This window comes from Alligator mississippiensis, chromosome 4 (genome assembly GCF_030867095.1).
Source record: "Alligator mississippiensis isolate rAllMis1 chromosome 4, rAllMis1, whole genome shotgun sequence".
In the NCBI taxonomy this organism is placed as follows: domain Eukaryota; kingdom Metazoa; phylum Chordata; order Crocodylia; family Alligatoridae; genus Alligator; species Alligator mississippiensis.
Window position 1 is genome coordinate 170,486,018 of NC_081827.1, and position 14,299 is coordinate 170,500,316.

Sequence of the window (14,299 nt, forward strand, 5' to 3'; positions counted from 1 at the left end):
ATGCCTAGGGAGTTAGTAAGGAAAATCTCCTAAGGGCTGAAATATTTGTTGCATGCTCAGAACCACCTACCTCTTGACAGGCCTGAACAGCAGTCTGCCTAGCTCACAGGCACATGCCTATGGGATTCACCGACCAACCCCACCATGTCTAGGTCAGTGAAGAATGCAGGCTGGCGGAGCAGCATGACTATTGCAAAGGCTGTTACTGTGTTCTGGCTTTACAGCAGTGCCCCAACTGCACGGCTAACCCCAGGCCAACAGGCAGGCAGGCAGGTAACACCTACCACACTGGGCCTTGCACAAAGGACAAGTGGTACTACACTTCCTGCTCCCCGCTACCCGCCTCTGACAGTGAAGGCCTAGTGGTCAGAGCCCTCACATGGGCTTGAGAGACCTGAACCATATCTGCTGGAAACTGTCCTCAGCTGTGGAGTATTCTGGGGTGGGATCGTCTCAGCCTATCCTGTCAAAACCACTCCCCTGCGCATGGCATGACTGAAGAGTCACAGGAGCAGGGTGCTGAAATCTTCTGGTGAGCTGGGCCTTGATCTGTCCTTGCTGCAGTCCTGCAGGCACCAGGGTGTCTGTCCGGGTGTTAATGTGTGTCTGGAAGGCCACTAGGTGGTGCTGGAGAGCAGTCGTGGCTGAGCTCAGTGACAATGCACTTTGCAGTCGCAGCAAAACCGCTGCAGCTACTGTTATGCGGCTCTGGGGCTATGGCAATGCCCCAGCAAGTGCTGCTGCCCCTGACATCGCACTGAAGCCGGTTATTGATAAATGGACACTTAACATTACCAGTCTGGCCCATAGAGGAGTTCCCATTGCAAGTCCTTCAGCCCCTCTGGTGAGGCAGGATGGGTCTGTGCCTCAGGTGGTCAGCAGGGTATAAACTCAAATTCAATTTAGAAATGAACTACAGGTGCCCACATCCTTCATGCAAAGGAGAAGATGGTGTGGAAAACTTGTCCATGCCTTGTTCTGGGGCTGTATTAACCTTCTGAGCTCCTCCTCTGACTGTCAAGCTGGCTGGTGTGTACTTGCCCTATGTGAGACGGACATTGGGGGCATACAGTGGTTCCAAAGGCACCTTTTTGGGCCAGCTTCTGCTACTGGGCTGTCTTCTCCCAATGCCAGCTGTGTGAGCCCCTGAGAGCTTGAGCTGTGAATGCAGATTATCCCTCAAGCCCCCTGCTAAATACCACTGTGGACAGCTCTGCCATTTCTTCTGAGCACTGAGGTTTTGGCTCCTGCTGCATGCCACCCCACTAGGACTTGGGAAGCCTATAACCATGTTTTCAGATCAGCCAAGTGAAAAGTCCCTTCTGACCGATTGTCTGCCTCCCTGATTTCACCTCCTGGGGAAGAATATCCAATCATTAACTGCTGCAAAAGACGGCAGAGCCCTGTCCCTCCCTCTCTCCTCCACTTCAGAACCTGAGAGAAGTGTTTGAGTAGAGCAGATACAAATTTCACAGGGCAGGAGGAGGGAGCAGGAAAAACCCAGCAGCTGAAGGTGGCCCCTCTCCTCCCTGATTTCTTGTGAGAAGTAGCTCAGCTCTTCACTTTTCCTCTCTGCCCTCACCCCCCCTTTGCAACCCAAAGGGGAAAAGTGGAGGGAGAAGCTGCTGGAGCTGCCTCCAGTAAAGGTTCAGGAGGAGCGGACACCATGTGTGTATGTCTTTCTGGCATGGTTTAGTACCCGCCAAGGTGTTAGGTCTTAAAGCCCACTTTATGGAAATGGGAGGCTCCTCCCTAGCTTGCTTCTGCGGCCATATGGCTGAGGGCAGGCGAAACTTAGGGGCATCCGAACCCCAAGCCTCCAGGCTTGGGCCTGCATGTAGGATGCCTGCCAAAAGACTTTGGAAGTATCTGAAGCCCCTGGTGGGGGTGGAGGATGTTTGCTGGTTGTAGGTCCACCTATGGTTCTGGACTGACTCACAGATTTGGACTTGATTTGGCTGATTTGGTTTGGAACATGAAAATTTTCTTTAAAAAAAAAAAAAGTGTATGTCTTTGAGGGGGTGTTAACAGACAGGTGGAAGGTAGGGGCTGCAGAATTGATATGGGGCTGGGAGACACAGGATTAGTTGATGTGAGAATGGCCAGTCCCAGATGTACGGGCAGGAGCTGGAAGCCCCACCTGGCTGGACAGCAGTTTCTGCAAAGGCTGTGGAGTTTGATCCTGGTCAGCTCCTCTAGTTGAAGTCAACATCATTCTCCTCCCCATCTTTGCATGTGCCATAATGGCTGAAACAGTCCCCTCCAATTGTGAGGGCAGAGGGGGTGCAAAGCCAGGGAGGCAGTGTAATTTTTGGTGGTTAATGTGTGGACATTGAGCCCACCTCTATCTGAATGCTGGGAAATGTACCTCCAACCCCCATTTTGGGTGTTGGGGATCTTGCTGTGCCCATAGTGAATGAACTTCTGTGCATAACCCTGCAGCTCTCCCCTGCAAAACCCCCCTACCCCTACTTGGGGACATGGCTGAGAAGCAGGAACGTTTCCTGCTGGTTTGAAGGGACATTCAGTTGTGAAGCCCCAGCACAACCTGCTCAGACCCAGCAATGAAGCAGCCTGGCTGCAGCGCTCAGGGCATGGAAGGCCCTTCCTTACACAACAGACTAGGTGAGCGGTGCGGTTCCACAGAAGAATTATCCCCCAGGGGCTGAGCAGGGCCCTGGGCCTGGCTCTGCTTCCCCCCCGGGTGGAGTTGGGGTGGATGATCTTTTCTGGATAGCCACACTTTCCCTGGCTCTGCTGCCAAACTGTTGTTGTCAGAAGAGAAAATCCACCCTGGGCAGTAAGGTGAGGTTCATTTTAGTGCTTGGAGAAAGTATGTAGGTTTCCCCTCAGCATGGCACATCCAGCCAAGTCAAATTCTCTTCACAGAGAGCTAGTACCCATGAGGTGTTTGCTAGACTGCACTAGTGCTTCTGCATGGATTGCAAGCCAAGGATAGTTTTACTGACACCACATTTACCCTGCCTGCTCCTAAGACCATCCCCGTGCCATGGTGTGTCCCCAGTACAGCCAACACCCAGCAATCTGAGCATGGCAATGGAGGTTATGCCTGTCTTTCACACAGTTCTTTGGGCAGGGATTGTTTTTGCTTCCAATTAAAGCAGGATGCAACACATATTGCCTTTGCTGTTGCAGGATGATCTGGAGCAGTGGGGGCCAGGCTTTTTGGCAGGCATGCCACAAATTAGCCCTGCACCCTCTCCAAGTGCCCTCTCCTTCCCCTGCCTGATCCGCTGCTCTGCTTTCTGATTCCTTCCCTGTGCTCCTTGGCCAATCTGCTACTTTGCTTTCTGCTCCCTGCCCTATCTGCCACTGTGCTCCCTGCTTCCTCCCTGATCTGCCTCATGGCACACACCAAGGCTGCCCATGGCACAGGTGGGCCACCCCTAAATTAGGGCATTAGGTACACACCAGTCAAGGCCATACTCAGACCATGATTGAGATGGAGAGGGCCAGGTCCAAGCTTTGTCCAAACTTTGTGACCATTTGAGTCTAGCTCACAGGATGAGCCTCACCTGAGGACAGGGACTGCATAACAAGCTGAACACGGCTTTGGTTCCAGACCTGTGTGAACTACCCATAGAAGAGTACTTGGTGCTCTGCATCTCATGTGATCCATGCACCCCACCTGCTCTGAGGAGGGGGAAGATGTTCAAAGCCCTCCTTTGTTCTTCCTATTTGCTGGGCTCTAGGCAGCTCCCTGTTTAGTGGTGGTGCTCTCTGAACTGGGCATTGGACGTGACCAGCTTTCTCCATTGACAGGAAAGAGAGCCAAGGTGCCTAGCACTGTTTTTTAATAACCTTCCTGGGGCCAGGTGCCTAACTGCAACACCTTCCTTGGAGGTACCTAAAGTGCCTCCCTGGAACTTGGCCATGGAGTGTGTCTGCCTGCTTCCCCTACAGCAGCTGTTGCTGAATGCAGGAACTAATGCCTCGCAGGGCATGGGACTGAAAACCAACTTCTGCTCTCTGATCTGGCTGACTTGAAGCAAGTCATTGCACCCTCATCATCACTGTTTAGAAAAGTATTTTGAATCCTACCATGGGGAAGCTTGGAAGTGGCAAGCCTGATGCTACAGTGGTAGTGGTAGGGTACTGGGGATAAGAGTGATGATGGACGTTTGTCTGAAGGCACGCAGGACATTGACACCCATGTAACCTTAAAGGGCACCCATGTCTCTGAAAAGGCAAGTTGCTCTGTCCCCTACTTTATTTTTTCTCTATCTCCTTCGCTAGTTTCCACCCCTTCCCTCATCTGATCCAAATGCATTTTCTGTGCCACAAAGAGAACAGGCTTCAACATTTTTCAGGAGTCCTGTCATGTCTTATCAGATCAGCCTGGAGCTCTAGGTTGGGAGCTCAGCATGTTGGAGTACAGTAGAGAAATTCACATTCCACAGACTCCGGTGGAACTGTCCCCAGCCCCCATCCTGACACTACCTAAGTCCACTTCCTTCCAGTTCCCTACAGTGAGGGCCACCTCTTGACATCTTGGTTCTTGCCGGTCCAGAGTGTTATGTGTCCCTCTGTGCTCCTGTCCACCAAAGGAGAGCTCCACTCACAGGTCTTCATGAGATCTCTTGAACACTGTCCTCATTTCCTTTCCTCACTGTCCAAAGACAGGTACACCCCAAAATGGATCAAAGTGAGAGGATGAGACTTCATTGTTATATCTCATGTGAAAGTTGGTAGCTCCAGCAGGAAAGACCTTCCTCACCCAGTGCTACAGCCACAAGCTCAATACTGTCTCCAGAGGAACCATTTGGAGCACTGCTGCTCCCTGGAAAATCTAAGCATTCCTTTCAGGTCTCCTGTCATGGACAAAGGTGAGCAGTGGGTGCCTCAAGTTCTGGTGTTTAGTTTAGTTATCTGCAAAGCAGGATGAATAATAAGATAGCAAAATTTTCCAATAAGTGTTGTTCAGGTTAGTCAAGTCCAGAGAAGAACAAAGAGCTTCAGAGTGCTCCAACCAAGGTAGGTGAGTGGGCAATGCAATGGTAAATTTTGTTCAGCATTGATAAACACAGAGAGATCAGCAGTGGGGAGGAAATATACACAACTGTTTTGTAAAGCAATTTAAAAAAAAATCTAGGATGCCCATTATTTTGATTGGGCCATGACCTAAAACTGCAGGCTGCTCAGTGACCACTTACAGCAAACACATTCTGTATGATTCACACATACCAACGGCATTTGTTTGCAGTATCCTGTTTGTCTCCTTTAGTGAACACAATCATTAGTTCAAAATTCAGTCTTACATGTTTAGTTGCCTACCTATTTGATCACTGCTCACAGTAGACACTAGTTGATCTCTGCTGCCTCTAAGTTGGGTGTGTATCCATGTGTGGAACTGCTTTTCTGTGCTCCTCGAGCTGAAAAGGGCAGGCACCTGTCTGTTTGCATCTTCCTCCATGTTCAGCCAGTTCCCTGCTGCCCATGTTCCCTGTCCTCCATGTTCAGCCAGTTCCCTGCAGTCATCTGGAGCACAGAAGGCAGGGTCCTGCTACATGGCAGAGGAGGCAACAAACTACCTACAGGCAAAAGCTGCAGGTGCCATCACCTGCACGGCCAACAAGGTGACAGAGCAGCCCCACCTGTAGCAGCATCCTGCCTATTATTTTAGACAGCAGCTGGCATGGGGCTGCCAAGTTTCACATGGTTCCAGTGACTTTTATTTGAATTAGATAATGAACCAATTTACATGTTTGCAACCAGCAATAAAATCCAGTTTCAAGAATTGTGTGGATTAGTAAAGATAAGTGTTGCCTGTCTGGTTACAGAAGCCCTCTGATTCTCTACTGGGCACCTGAGGGTGACGGGTGAGTTGTCCCACCAACCTCAGTCCCCATCTACTTTACAAGAAGCAGCAGTTCTCCGTGGTTCATGAAGTTCTGGGCCTCTCTGTTGAGTCAGCCAGAATCACCCATCCACTGCCCTCAGTCTTCTTCAGATGAATTCTATTGCTACTAACATTGTTACCAGTATTGTTCACTTTGACCGCATTATCTTACCCAGTTCCCTAGTAATTTGTTTTTGACGAAGTCATCTCTTCAAGAAAGGTGCTCAGTCTAGATATCAAGACATCAAGAGGTGAAGAATCCACCACTTCTGTCCTTCCTTGTTTCAGTGCTCTGCCACCCTCTTCTGTTTGAATGTTTTCCCTTAGTTTCTCATTTGAATGGCCAGAGGCTGAAGCCAGAAAAATTGGGTCTTGTATGTATGCCTTTCTCCACTAAGTCAGAGTACCTTTTGATACCAGATATTTTCTTCATATGAAGAAAATTGCACTTAAAGCAACATTATAGCAATTGTAGAGTTATACATCAATCCTTTGGATAAGAACTCAAATCAATTTAGCTTTAAAGCCTTACACTCACTATCAGGTAAATTCTCCATCTCTCAAATTCTTTTTGCAGGTCCTTACTGCCTTCTGATTTTTTTTCAACATCCTTTTCAAGATGTTGATGCCAGAAGTGTATGCAGTTTTCTCAGCAGTAGTGAGAGGTCAAGGCATGTACTTACTTCTATAGTGCATGCCCCATTCATATATCCAGGTATCACATTGACCAATTTTTGCTACAGCATTATACTGAGAGCTGCTTGTCCACTAAGAGACTCCCATTCTATAAATAGGACAAGAAATTCCTTGTTCCTACACACAGGAATTTTCATTTGGCTATATATAATTAACGCATTTTGTTTGAATAGGCCTAGTGTACCAGGTGACCCAGATTATTCTGTACCACTGCTCTGTCCTCAGTATTAATGGCAGTTCCTCCAATCTTGGGATCATCAGCAAAGGTTTAGTTAATGGTAACATTGCGTTCACTTCCAGTTTATTGCTGAAAAATCTTGAACGCTGAGTCTAGTACCAGTCCCTATGGAAGAACTACAAACTCTGAGAGTTAATGATGCTTCCTAACCCAGTTAATGAGTGTGTCATTGTTCAGCTGTCCAAAGCCAAATGCCCTACAAAAGCTTACATGTATAAGGTCTTCCTTTTCCAACTGGGGCAAAGATCTTGGATCATTAGGAACTTGTACTCAAAAAGTAGCATCAGCCTAACTTTGCTTTGATCTCACATGCTCAGATCATTGCAAAATTGCCTCTTAAATAGCCTAGATAATAGATGATTAAGCCATGGAGGGCCTAGGACAGACCCATTCCAAGGTCATGGCAGGTTTGTTTGGTCACTTAAATCACTGCTAGAAGACATGTTTCTAACAAAGGCTTCCCCAAAGGAAACATGGCTTGGGGGGAGAGGTGACCAGACACTCTAGGATGAGCAGGGTGAACTTGGTAGCTCCCCCAAAGCAATAGTGGGCAAGATCTTGATCCCTGCATGCACTCAGACCCCACTGAAGTCAATGGCAGTATGCCCGAGGAATGCCCACCAAGGTGAGGTGCTGCCATTGAGTATTTAGTAACAGATTACAATCACTGTAGACTTGCAATTTCTCATTGTGCAATTGTGCCACTGAACAAACAAATCTGCTGTTGCATCTATTACATTATCCCTAGCTACTGGTGAATAGATTGTGGTTGCTGCAGCAACACCATTTTCCTGACAGGAGCCCATCTCAGGAGCGTAGCTGAAGTTTGGGTGACTCAGGGCCCTGTTGTAGTCTTGAAAGTGTTTTGGCATCTGTTTGCTCCCCTTTGTCTGGATACTGCACATGAGTAGGTTCTGACTTACTTGTTGGAATGGTGAGGGTGGGGGCAGGGCCTCAGCTGTGGAGTCTGCTTCACTTCTTCATGGAAGCAAGCTGAATAAAGTTGCTGACAAGGGTGTGTATGGGGCGGGGGGGAAATCAGGGCTCTTTTGTGCAGAAACGTATAAAAAAAATAAATGTTATGTTCAGATGGCTTGTTCAAAGCAATGTCACTCTGCGTTTAGAAAACACAATCAAGTGATTTGCTATGGGAGGGAACCTATTCTATAGGGCTGGTGATAATATTATTCGGTCTTCAATTTACATAAATGCATATAATTTGCATATGTAAATCAGGGCTCCCAGTGAGATTTTTCACCATTTTCCTCAGAAGGGCGAGATGCCACCTCTGCAGTTCAGTTGGAAACTTTGCTCACCCCAAACCAGCAAGACTTGGCAGAGCTGCTAACTGGGGATTTGCATACATACAGTGTGCGGCTGTGTCCATCTCACCAGTCAGTGCCAGCTCCTGCCCCCACCCCTCGCCCCTTTCCACTGGCTTCCAGGCAGCTCTGCCAAGCTTTCACAAGAATAGGGAAAATTAAAAATCAATTTTTCCTACTTCACCCCTCACACTTTCCCAAATACATAGACAGGAGGCTGCAGTATGAAACCAAAGTCCCTACTAACATGAAGGAGAAACAGGAAAACTGTTCAGTGCAGTCTACTGCAGAATGTAAGGGAAGGGAAAATTACTAGGTCTAACCCTCCTCCCCCCCTTTATGGCCACATCTCTCAGAAATAGGAGGAGCTCTCTCATTATGTATCGTGGTCACATTTGTGATGCAGGAACCAGAGCAGGGATCTAACCATGTGCCTGCTAGAGGGGAACAGCTATTAATACCAGCCGAGCTGGGCAGGATTCAAACTAGAGACATACAGATGAAAGGCTCACTAGTGACATGCTGAGTCACGCATCCCAACCCAGTGAGAACATAACACAAACCAAAATCCAAGCTATAAACACAATAGCAAAACAGGTCTTGAATCTAATGTCCAAGTAATTTTCCAAGACAAACCTTCTCTGATGGAAAATCATACCAGCAACCAGCAAAGTCCTCACAACAGGAACAGATGGGACTTCCTGGGTCATCAACTCCAGTCCCTGCCACTGCAGGCATTACCCCAGTCCCTTCTGCACAAGTCTCAACCCCCAATTTAAAGCCATTGGGTCTTCTTGAATCACAGGAAGGTGGCTGCAAATTGTTCTTGTAGCCAGGAACTGCCTTGTTCCCCTGTTAAGGATTACAACAGAGTTGAAATCCAGAAGGTTTAAAGCCACAAGCAGTTTTTTTCCCCCTTCTGCTACAGGGGGAGCAGCATGTGAACCAGCACCATGCACTTCCCAACTTTATACGTTTGCCTTCACTGCAGCCTCTACTTGATGTATAATTCAAGTGTTGCCTCAACCCAAATCCCACTTACACAACAAGTCTCTAGGCCTGAATTCAGTAGTACTTTAAGCTCCAGTTAGCTGGCCCAGGGATGCGTGCTAAAGCTTGAATACTGTCAGGTTGAGTAGCAGCAATGTAGTGTAGCTTGCATCTGCAGCTCACATTAGCATGACATAGCAGTAGGTAATCCAAGTACTCAGTGCACCTCCAGTCTTGTTTCGCAATTTGGCTTCTCTCTGATTTGAGCCAGGCTAACTCAAGAGAAGCAGCTTGACCTAAATGGTGTAGGGCAGACAAGCCTAGAGTCACACCAGAGTTTTGTGAATATTTGTCAGATGGCAGAGTACTCTTGGCATCAGGATTCCTAGCTCTTGGAGCAGATGTGTCCTGTAAGCAGCATAGCCACATATAACAGTGTCCCAGGATGGGAAGAGGATTACCAGCTAGAGCAGTGGTTATCAACCTTTTCTTTTTTTTAACAGGACCCATTTGTAAACATCAATAGCCAGTCTAGACCCAGGAAATAGTTCAAGTAGAAAATGGCCCCCTGGCCCTGCGCAGTGTCCCTCACTCCCAAGCTGCTGGCCCCCACCCACAGACCCAACCCCCTGTGTGTGGGGTAGGGAGCATGTGGGGCAAGGGAGGCCCCAAGCAGGCCCTTGCGGGCTGGAACTCTTCCAGCCTGCAAGAGAAAACCCACGGTTTCCCATGCTTTTCTCCTTTAAAAAAGAATCCATTTTTGAAGTTTGTTCACAATCCTTTCATATATTCTTGCAACCCACTGGCTGAGAAACACTGGTCTAGAATAGGCTCTAGCCAAGGCTCTGATTAATGCTTTGAAAGAAAGGGGACAGACACCTATCATTATGGGTATGGACCATGTGAAAACAGAGGTGCACCCTGCAGCCCCCTAGGGGCTGGATTTAGGACTAATGCCTTTGCTCAGTGTTTCCCTACTAGCTACCCCTGGGTGCAAAAGTGACAATTTTCACCCTATCCGGCCACAGAAAGTTGTCTACAGCCATGACCAAACAAGTGCATGGCTGCAGACAGCTTAAAAAATGGCCACTTGGCAGAAAAGCTGAACTCTCATTCCATGTGGGGGTCAGATGAAGACATTTCAAAACAGCATCTTCTGTAACTTCTGTCTGTGCTGCCTCCCAACCTCAAACTGTTTGCAGAATGGGGGGGGGAGGAAGGAAGTGGAGGGTGTTCAGTCTTTCAGTCTGGGTGGTTTTCAGCCCCCACAAGAAGGTGGGGTGGGTATATTGCAGCCCCACTCCCACAAGGGGGAAACCCCTAGAAAGAGCTTCCTCTGCTCCCTTTCCACGCTCCCATTCTGCAGCAGGGACAGACTGGGAGAGAGGAGAGGCAGTTGCCAGCAGCTAGATTCCTCTCTCCCCTAGGACCAGCAGTGAATTTCTGTTTGGTCTGGGAGAATAGCTTAACTCAGAATGCCGCCTGCAAACGATTCCCATTTATAGCAGGGAGCTGCACATCTGTCTGCACAATCTAGGGAGCCATTTGCTCAATATATAGGCTTTTTGGATACTATTCTTGAGGTGCCTGTTTTGGTGTCCTGTACAGGGAGCCCAGGCACCCAACTCAGGGTTAGGAGTTCTACTCCAGGGACAGGAACCTCAAAGTTAAATTTTAGGCACCTCAGTATCCATCTTTTAAGTGCCTAGGTACTTTATCATTTCTGATCTGCGGTCTTACAGTTTAGTACATCCTCCTTCAGACTGCAAGATTTGGGATGGTGCATTTTTTTCTCCCTGATCTCTCATAATAGTGTCCAGCCAGTTTTTTTCTCATCACATTACCTGTACTGGCTTGTGGAAAAAGGGGCAGAGGATGCCACAGCATCCACAGAGCTGACAACATGGCAGCATGGTTGTGCAAAGCAATGACCAGGACCTTGTCCTGAAGCAGTTTCAACCTAGGACCATTAAAAACATTGTTACAGTAGCAACCTGGCTACATGCAAGTAGTCAATTAATAAACAAAGTACCAGGAATTGATAACATAGTCCCCTGGTTTTAAAGACCAAACAAACAGAAACATTCTCTACCAAAATGCACAGGGTTTCTGTGACAACAGAGCTTCTTCATGGCCAATGGACAGACTGAAGTGGCTGTGAGACAGACAAAAAGCAAGGCAGAGAGGCTTTGCTGAACACTTCCAGGGGAAAGCGCTTCTTCTTAAACTATAGCAATTTCAGCTATAAGAAGATGAAAGCAATATGCAAACAATCTTAGATACTTTAGGATAATTTTGCCTTAAAAAGGTATAGGCTAGGAGAGGCCCAAATTCAATACATCAGAACAGAATCAACCTGGAACTAACGCCCAATATGCAAGCATGCTGTACCAGGTTTCCCAAATCACATAAATCCAACCCACTTGCTGACAATTACTGTAGGTGTCAATAAATAATGAAGCCAGAGCACATGCATTGCTACAGTCAGCTTAGGAACTGAATCAGGCAGCAGGAATTCACTGCAGTTACAAACAAGCAGCTACAACAATTGAAAGCAGTAAGTACATCCTTTCTACTGTCACTAACACAAATACAAAGAGATTGTTGGATTGCAAAGTATTACCTTATTGTGGGAAACCATATGGGAAAGGTAGATGTGTATCATTAGATGCCAATAATACTTATAGCAGGAAAAGAAGTCACACTGTAAAGCTTGCAGATCAAGCTGAAAACACCACTGTAACACCCTCATCAGCGGTGGGACTGTAAGAGGCACAGGAAAAAGGTGTTTTGCACAACTAACACTCCCACTGCCACCAAGCTAAATGTTCTGTATGCCAAATAGTCACCCTTGGGTGGCTTTCCTGCTGGTTTAAGAGACAACTCTATTTTAAACATGTTTTTATACTTAAACATTATTTAAGAAGTAATAATGGTTTACAAGGTCCAGCATCTTCCCCCAGCTGCCTCTGGGAGTCAGCACAGCAAGGTTGCCTCATGTACTACCCATGGGGCATTGGTTTCATTGATTCTTGATCGCTGTGTGTGCAGGTGGTGGCTGGATGATCATTCTCACTGTGAGAGAGACCTGTAAGCAAACAGTGCCTGGCCTCCTGTTGTCCCCTCATGCTCCCACCAGTTGGCTCCTTCTTGCAGCACCAGGTTCCTTAGACAAGCAGCTCCGTCCTCAGGAAGATGGCTGAGTTTGGCCTGATGGCCCAGCACAAAACGCAGCTCTGTTCGTGCTGCTGGTTTGCAAAGGTTAGACGCTTTGCTATTGTACTGGTACTCCTGGGCCAGCAGAAAATTAAAGCAAGACTGTAGAAGAGGAAGGAGGCCAGGAGACCTGACTTCTTCTGTACTCTTGGGCAAACTCTTCTCATCCTCTCTCTGTTCAGACTTATCAGGGCAGAAGCCTTTTCAAAAGTGTCTCCACTCACTGTGCCCCTGAGCAGCACCTGGTGCAATGGCTTTCTCACCTTAATTGAGGTCTACCCACACAACTACAATACACATCAAACAAAGTACTAGGTCTTGGCTGAACATCAAAAACATATTTTTAAAGCTAGAGCCAAGGGTGCTTTTGATTCCTTGGACTTGCACCCTCCAGCTAAGAAAGAGCTGTCTCTCCGGCAGTGAAAAAGCTGACAGCCTTAAAATTAGTGAGGCAGACAGCGGTGTAAACTGCCTAGGTTCCAGCTTCTCTTGATGTCAAGTCCTGTGGTCCTGGTTGGTATCTGGCTTCTGACACCTGCCTGTAACTCTTAATTTCTGAGCTGGGTGTGGTATGTGATTTCTTAACCTTTTCAAAGGAGGATTCAAAACCAGATACAAGCAGGTCATGTTTTTCCCCCCTATTGGAGTATTTGTTGTGTGTATATATATAATAGCTAATGTGATAAATAGAAGATGTAAAAGGCCTTATGCATGCATCCTTCTGTTTTACTGGTTCCCAAAGCACCTGGCTCTTGGATTTGGGACCTTGAGGAATGTATTTTTTCCATCTTCTCAGCAGCACATGTATAGCATGGTTCACCTGCTGGGGTCTTTTAAATGTATCTACCACTGCAGGGCCCCTGGGCGTTGTTGGGACATTTCTGGTTTTTTGTTTGTGGCATGCAACAGCGTAGAATCCTGGAAGCTTATGTGTTAGTTTAACTCCAAGTTATTTGGGCTCAGGATAGGAATTTCCAGGTGGAATTCAATGGCATGTAATAGATGGGGAATTGGACTAAATTATGTCATGGCCCCTTCTAAATGGCTTTCAACATCTGCAGTTTTCAGAGCTAAAATCTGGGCCTGGATATTACACAGTGCAGAAATTGGTCTTAGAAGCATTGTAAATGTGCTAAAATCATGGAAAACATATATTATTTTTTCAAGGAGACACCATAGGCTCCCAAATAACATTCCAGGAAAGGGAGAGGTAGGGGAATGCCCTAACCAAAAATCAGAATCTAAACCTCTGTATCAGTTATTGACTATGACTATGAAGTTCCTTTTGAAGTTATACTGGGAAAAACAGCTTGGTAGAACTCACTTCAAAATTCTCCTGGCTCTTACAAATTCATTGTTTTATCTGTTCTCTGGGCTTCTTGGAATTTGACCTGGCAAACAGGAGATATTTTTTAACTGGATCTTGCAAGTATCTGTGACCTAAGCATGTTCTCTTGGTTCCCTTGTTTTAAGACTGCCTAATAGTTAAGAGAACTTCCTGGGTATTTTGAGCAATAGTATCTTAGGAGCGCAAGCATGGCTATTTCTATCTGTTTACCTATTTGAAAAGAGAGAAGAAGGGAGAATCTGGAGACATGTAAATCTTATTAAACTTGCATTAGCTTTTTATTCTAAGGGCTATTTACTATTTTTGCAGTTTGTCACGTCTCCTGAAAAATAAATGGTTAATCCCATTCCTGATTTTTTAGACCATACCCACTCAATCCCTCCTCCAACCCCCCTAAATATTTACTATATATTATTTTTTTCTAGTATGCTTTTTAATACATTAATTAACAAAAGGGAAAAGACAGATTGTGACTTTAAAAGTATCTGATTTTGGGAGAAGGGTTATTGCTGCTGATTTTATTTCTTTATTTTAAACTCTCTTAGTGTATTTTACCAAACTGTTTATTTTATTAATATCTACGTTATGCTCTCTGGTTTATGGCTAAGATAGTGTATGCATAAACTTGT

General features: G+C 46.6%; 1 protein-coding gene and 1 long non-coding RNA gene across 2 annotated transcripts in view; one reads left to right on the forward strand and one right to left on the reverse strand.

Annotated features, from left to right (window-relative positions):
• Positions 1-14,299, reverse strand: part of WNT3 (Wnt family member 3) — a 71,492-nt gene that overhangs the window by 32,893 nt on the left and 24,300 nt on the right. The gene's annotated exons all lie outside the window — the stretch shown is intronic.
• LOC109284264 (uncharacterized) overlaps positions 11,598-14,299 on the forward strand; it is a 28,495-nt gene continuing 25,793 nt past the window's right edge. The window contains exon 1 of the long non-coding RNA XR_002091642.2: positions 11,598-11,663. This is a non-coding gene — a long non-coding RNA (uncharacterized LOC109284264). The remainder of the gene's footprint in view (positions 11,664-14,299) is intronic.